Below are 6,468 nucleotides of genomic sequence, written 5' to 3'. Positions count from 1 at the left end.
TCTCAAACATCATCTCGTGGAGGAGGCCTTTCCTAATTTTCTCCAGTTGCTAGAGTCATCCCTATAAGTTTACAAGAATTTTTATGTATCTTGAATATATCTATTTATGAAGACTTTATCTTACCTATTACAGTATATGCTCCTTAAGGGAAGTCTCTGTTTTTATTATTTCTTTATATTCTCAGAATTTAGCATAGTCCTTGGCATGTGGCACATTCTTCATAAATACTTATTGGTTAATTTTTATTCATTAATTAATGTATTATTATTAAGTTGATAATTAATAACTAATTATTAATTAATTATTCCTTTTTTGTAAGGTAGGGATTTATTTGGGGGAGGGGTGGAGTTTAATAGGAAATGACTACAATGTTTTATAAAAAGCAGTAATCAAACTTTTAAAATACAGAAAGACTTGGAGAGGAGAGAGAATAGAAGGAAGATGTCCTACCTACAATGACAACACTCCAAATGAACAACAATCGGCATGGTGAGAGGGAAGGGAATGTAGAGAAGGAGACAGACGAGAAATCTTGCAGAAATTGAATTGATGGGATTTAATAAGCAGTAAAATATAACATATGAAAGAATGCTAGAAGCCAAAGGCAATCGTAATTTTTAGACAATAATCTAGCATCACGTTGGTTGGTTATTGTCCTTTGTTCTTGAAGATGACCAAAGTAACATCACCATATTGGATTCAAAGTACAGTGTATCTGATCAGACCAATATAAGCTTTTTTTTTCTCTTGAGACACTTAGGGTTAAGTGACTTGCCCAGGGTCACACAGCTAGGAAGTGTTTAGTGTCTGAGGCCAGATCTGAACTCAGATCCTCCTGACTTCAGGGTTGGTGCTCTATCCACTGTACCACTTAGCTGCCCCCCAATATAAGCTTAAAAGCCTCCAGGCAGTAATATGCAGATACTTGTTCCCTTGTCTCCCCCTTTAGATTGTGAGGTCCTTAAGTGAAGGGATTGTCTCTTGCCTCCTTTCGTATCCCTTTCACTTAGCATAGTGCCGGGTACATAGTAAGTGCTTAATACATGTTGATTGATTGACCTGCCACAGCGGGTGCTCCACTAGAACAGTGTCAATCCCACACCATGGTGAAGCAATGGTAAAAACGTTTCATGGCAGAATTACTTTTCCCTCCTGGTGTGTGGCAAGTTCTAGGAGAGAAACACATGGCATACAATCATATAATACAGTGATCCTAAACATTAGCAAGTTTTCTTTGAAATGCCATTCACAGAATCTCTCTATCATCTCTACAATCAAAATTAGTATAATTAGATTATACTTAGATGTTAAGGACTTTGAATGTCCCATTCTCTACACAAGATCATCAAATTTATTTTAAAATATTATTCATAATAATAATTTTATTCACTTTATGGGTTTTTTGTTACTTTTTCTTTTTATCAGATTGTCCAAAAAAAAAATCCTTTCACATTAATACCTTAAGGAAGATGCAAGGAGCCCATACAATGTCAGTGTGAATAAGAATAGTCTTGTCATCAGTTGTCCAGTCATTGTTCTGTCATATCCAACTCTTCATAATCCCATTTGGTGCTTTCTAGGCAATGATACTGAAATGGATTTCCATTTCCTTCTCCAGCTCATTTTATAGATGAGAAAACCGAGATGAACAAGTTTAAGTGACTTGCCCAAGGTCACACAGCTGGGAAGCATTTGAAGTCAGCTTTTTACTCAAGTCTTCCTGACTCTAGGCTCAGCACTATATTCTTGAATCGCTTGGCTGCGCTTGGCAGCGATTGCGGCCCTATTTATCGAATGCTGTCTGTGCCATCCTAAAAAAAGAACAGGTATTCCCTACCCCCACACCACTCAGAAATAGAACATCGTGTACTGTCTGAGGACCAGAACCTTTCTTTTGTCGGATCACAGCTGTGATAATACATGACAGATTCGAAGGCCCAAACATTCTGATGCCCCTCAGCCACTGTTTGGGAGCAATCATTTAAGGCCACCTCAAGTACTGTAATAACAGAACGCCTTCCGAGCCCTGATGCTATCACAGAAGATTAAATTCTGCACCAGTAGAAAATACCAGAGCTGCATTTCAATGTCTTCCCCTCACGATTTTATACCTTGGGAGGCTGGTGCATGAGGAGTCTTTTTAAAATAACTCCTTGATAAGAAATTTGACTCATGCTGGACTCAAAGCAAGAGAGAATTAAGAATGAAATTTGGGCTAAAGCAGTGACAGCAAATGTTTTACCAAAGCAAAATGGGAAAGAAAAATATCAAAGCAACTTAGACTGAGGGAGCTTGTTTTATTGATTGTTTGAGAACAGGCTGCTGCTGTTGAGGATGGTGGTGGTGGGTGGGTGGTGGCTATGATAATGATGATGGTGGTGATGATCTGGTTTTAGTTGAGTAGGACTTTGACCCACTCACTTTCCCATTTTAGGATTTAATTTTATAATCTTTAAAGTGACCTTTAAAATCCTGTTAGCTTAATGATGTGACAATCATAGCAGCAATGATTCGTGTTTATTATATTCATTTTTAATAGGACCTGTAATTTCACTGCTGTAGTATACATCTAACTTCATCACTTTCCTGCTTCCACAACTCCCTCTTGCTTCTATTAAAAAAATACCAATTTCTTTGTTTAGCATTAAAAGTCTTAACAAACTGGATCGAAACCATCTTCCCAGGATGAATTTATTCTGGGAATGGCCTCTCTCCAAATGAAGAACTTCCTCTCCCAAAGCTAATCTTCAGTTCTTTAGAAGCTGAATTTTAAGGAGATTAGACCCAAACTAAAAGATGAAGGGCTAAAGCGGCCTTTTGGTCACACAGTTGGTGTTCTCAAGAGTAGTTCAGTAACACTCAATAGTCAACAAGTGATTTTTCTGACCCTAAAGTCAGTCCCAAGTTCATTGGGACTTTTGCTGTGTGTCCTATGAAGGCCCACTCCCTACTTTGAAAGAACTTACATGTTTTAGAGTAGGGGAAGGAGGACAATACAATTCTATACACAAATAAGTATAACACAAGAAAGGGAGAGATAAGGGGAAGAAGACAAGAAATCAAGTATTCTAAGAAAAACAAGCTTTGAAAGGTCAGTGTCTTCTCATCTGGAAGGATATGGGAAAACCTCAAGGGAAAGGTCACCCTTATAGTGAGGTTAAAAGAAAAGAAGGGATATGAAAGACATAGGTTAAAAAGAGAGAGAGAGAGAGAGAGAGAGAGAGAGAGAGGAGAGAGAGAGAGAGAGAGAGAGAGAGAGAGAGAGAGAGAGAGAGAGAGAGAGAGAGAAAGTAGACTCAGGCAGGGGAGTAGTCTCAGTGCATGAAGATGGATGGCAGGTTACATTGAGAGACCGACCACTAGTCCAGTTTGGCTGGAATATAGAATGTGTGAATTTGATTCAGTTTCATCCTCTAATCATTTATTTAAGTACCTGCTATGTACTACACACTGACTACATGATAAGGATGTTGTTCTGTCCTTCATTTCCAAAGAGGGCCAATGACATCACAGTTGATTTATGCATGAATTGGATTTAAGTGAGAGAATTGCACAATTGATCAGCTTCCTCCTTTTTTTCAAGTCAAACCAACAAGCATTTTTTTAAAATAATAATAGCCTTTGCCTTGAGAGATTTATATAAACTGATGCTTAGTGAAGTGAGTAGAACCAAGAGAACAGTGTACACAGCAACAGCAAGATTATATGATGATCGATTCTGATGCACATGGCTCTTTTCAATAGTGAGATGATTCAGGCCAGTTCCAATAGTCTGGTGATGAAGAGAGCCATATGCACCCAGAGAAAGGGACTAAGTGGGGATCACAACATTGTATTTTCACTCTTTTTGTTGTTGTTTACTTACATTTTATTTTTCTTTCTCATTTTTTTTTCCTTTTTTGATTTGATTTTTCTTATGCAGTATGATAAATGTGGAAATATATATAGAAGAATTGCATATGTTTAACATATATTGGACTGCTTGATATCTAGGGGAGGGGGGAGTTGAAGGAAAGGAGAAAAAATTGAAACACAGGGTTTTGCAAGGGTGAATGTTGAAAATTATCTTTGCATATATTTTAAAAGATAAAAAGTCACTATTATTATTTTATTGTTTATATTTCTTTTTTATTTTTATAAAGTTTTTTTTTTATTTTGAAAACACATGCATAAATAGTTTTCATCATTCACCCTTGCAAAACCTTGTGTTACAAATTTTTCTCCCTCCCTCCCCACCGCTCCCTTCTGCTAGACAGAAAGCAATCCAATGTAGGTCAAACATGGGCAATTTTCCTAAACATATTTCTAATATCCAACATATCATGCTGTGCAAGAAAAAATAGATAAAAATGAGGAAAAGGAGAAAGAAAAAAAAAAAACAAGCAAACAATCAAAAAGGTGAAAATATTATGCTATGATCCACATTCAGCCCCCATACTCCTTTCTGGATACAGATGGCTCTTTCCATCACAAATCTATTGGAATTGCCTTGAATCATCTCATTGTTGAAAAGAACCAACTCCATCACAAGGGATAATCACATAATCTTGCTATTGCTGTACACAATGTTCTCTTGGTTCTACTCACCTCACTCAGCATCAGTTCATATAAGTCTCTCCAGGCCTTTCTGAAATCAGTCTGCTCATCATTTCTTACATAACAATAATATTCCATTACATTCATATATTATAACTTATTGAGCAATTCCCCAACTGATGGGCATCTATTCAGTTTCTAATTCCTTGCTACTATTAAATAAAAAAATCAGCCTTCCTCTCTTGTCCATGGTCATTAAAATTCAGCAACAAGACAAGATAACTCATGATGGCATGGTATACAATGGATGACCTTTATGTCTGAACAAACTAATCATCCCTCAGTGCTTGATTTAGCTATCTTTATGGCCATTGGAACAAAATGTTCTCATTCTATCTATTTTACCAGGAGAATTAATCATGTGGTTGGGGCAGTTGCCCCTTTAAGCCACCAATGGGTTTGAGATTGTCAACCCTCAACCCAACCATAACCCTATCTGCTGAGATGGTTTACTATGGTGTAGCCACTGCACATGCTACAGCTTCATGGAGCCATAGATGAGAGTTGGGTGCCAGGTTGACAAGAAAATTGGTTGAGTAGCTCTGAAAAATACTCAGCAGTTCTCATACCAGAGGTGCTAGTCCTCCTCGATCACTGTAGAAATTAAATTAAAAAAAAAAAAGAATGAAACAGAGCCTGTTCGCAAGAAGTTTACAGAGCACTAAGGAAAAATAGCATAAAAAATGATAAATACAAAACATATTCAATATTAAAACAAAGTAATTTTGGCATAAAAAATTGGGAGGATCAAGAATGATCTCTTATGGGAAGAAATATTTGATCTGAACTTTGAAGGGAACAAAAAATTTTAAGAAGGGATGATTAAGAAAGGATTCCAGGCATGAGAAATAGCTTAGGCAAAGGTATAGAGGTAGGAGATTGATTTTCCCTCACGGGGAATAGGAATTAGACCAGTTTGGTGAAAACAGAATATATGAAAGGGAAATAGACTAACAGAATAAATTCATTCTGGAAAGACAATTTCAATCCAGTTTGTTAATGTTTCTGATGCTAAAGAGACATTTGTATTTATTATAGAGGGAAGAAGGAATCAGTGAAACAGAAAGAGGATAATATAAAATGAATGTTTTGGGAAATAGGTTTGATAGTTCTGTAGAGGACAGAGGAGAAAAAGAAGTAACTGGAGGCAGGGAGGACAATTAGGAGATCCCTACAATAATAGAGGGAGAAGATATTGGAAGCTTGAGTAAAGTATAAATGACAGGAATTTAAAATACCAAGATTAGAAATGTTTGAAGAGGACTCCTATGAAATAAAACTGAAACAAAGCCTGAAAAGTCTCCAAAGGCAGATTCCTGGCCAACAACTCCACTCATGTATGAAGTTTCCATTTTCCATCTCAGAGGAGAAAAGATATCTCACAATAAACAAACTTGACCTTCAGTTTCTTCTCTTACACTTATAGCAGTGAATAAGTTTGGCCTTTAATCATATTCACACTTCAGCTACCAAGGTCCTACCTTGGTTTCTAACCTTTCAACACGTCAGTGATATAAGACTTCTCTCAGGAAGGGAGAACAAATTAAAATCTGTTGCAACATCCATGTCGCCCTTGAGAAGAGATCAGAAGGAAGTTGAGGAGCCAAAGCTGATACTCTTAAGCAGGAAGTAGAATTAAAAGAACACTAAATATAGCAAGAAAATATAACTGAAAGGATGACTTGAAAGTAAACCAAACCCTGCAAAAGTGAAAACAAACCAAGGTGGCCCCAGACTCTAGCTAGCTCTATAACTCTACATCTATCTATCTATTTATCTTTTTCTTTCTTTCTTATCAATCCATTTATCTACCTTTCTACCTATCTACCTAGCTATCTATATTGATAGATATATTATGTATATATAGATTT

Source organism: Antechinus flavipes, chromosome 2 (assembly GCF_016432865.1).
Source record: "Antechinus flavipes isolate AdamAnt ecotype Samford, QLD, Australia chromosome 2, AdamAnt_v2, whole genome shotgun sequence".
In the NCBI taxonomy this organism is placed as follows: Eukaryota; Metazoa; Chordata; class Mammalia; order Dasyuromorphia; family Dasyuridae; genus Antechinus; species Antechinus flavipes.
This window is presented reverse-complemented; position numbering follows the sequence as displayed.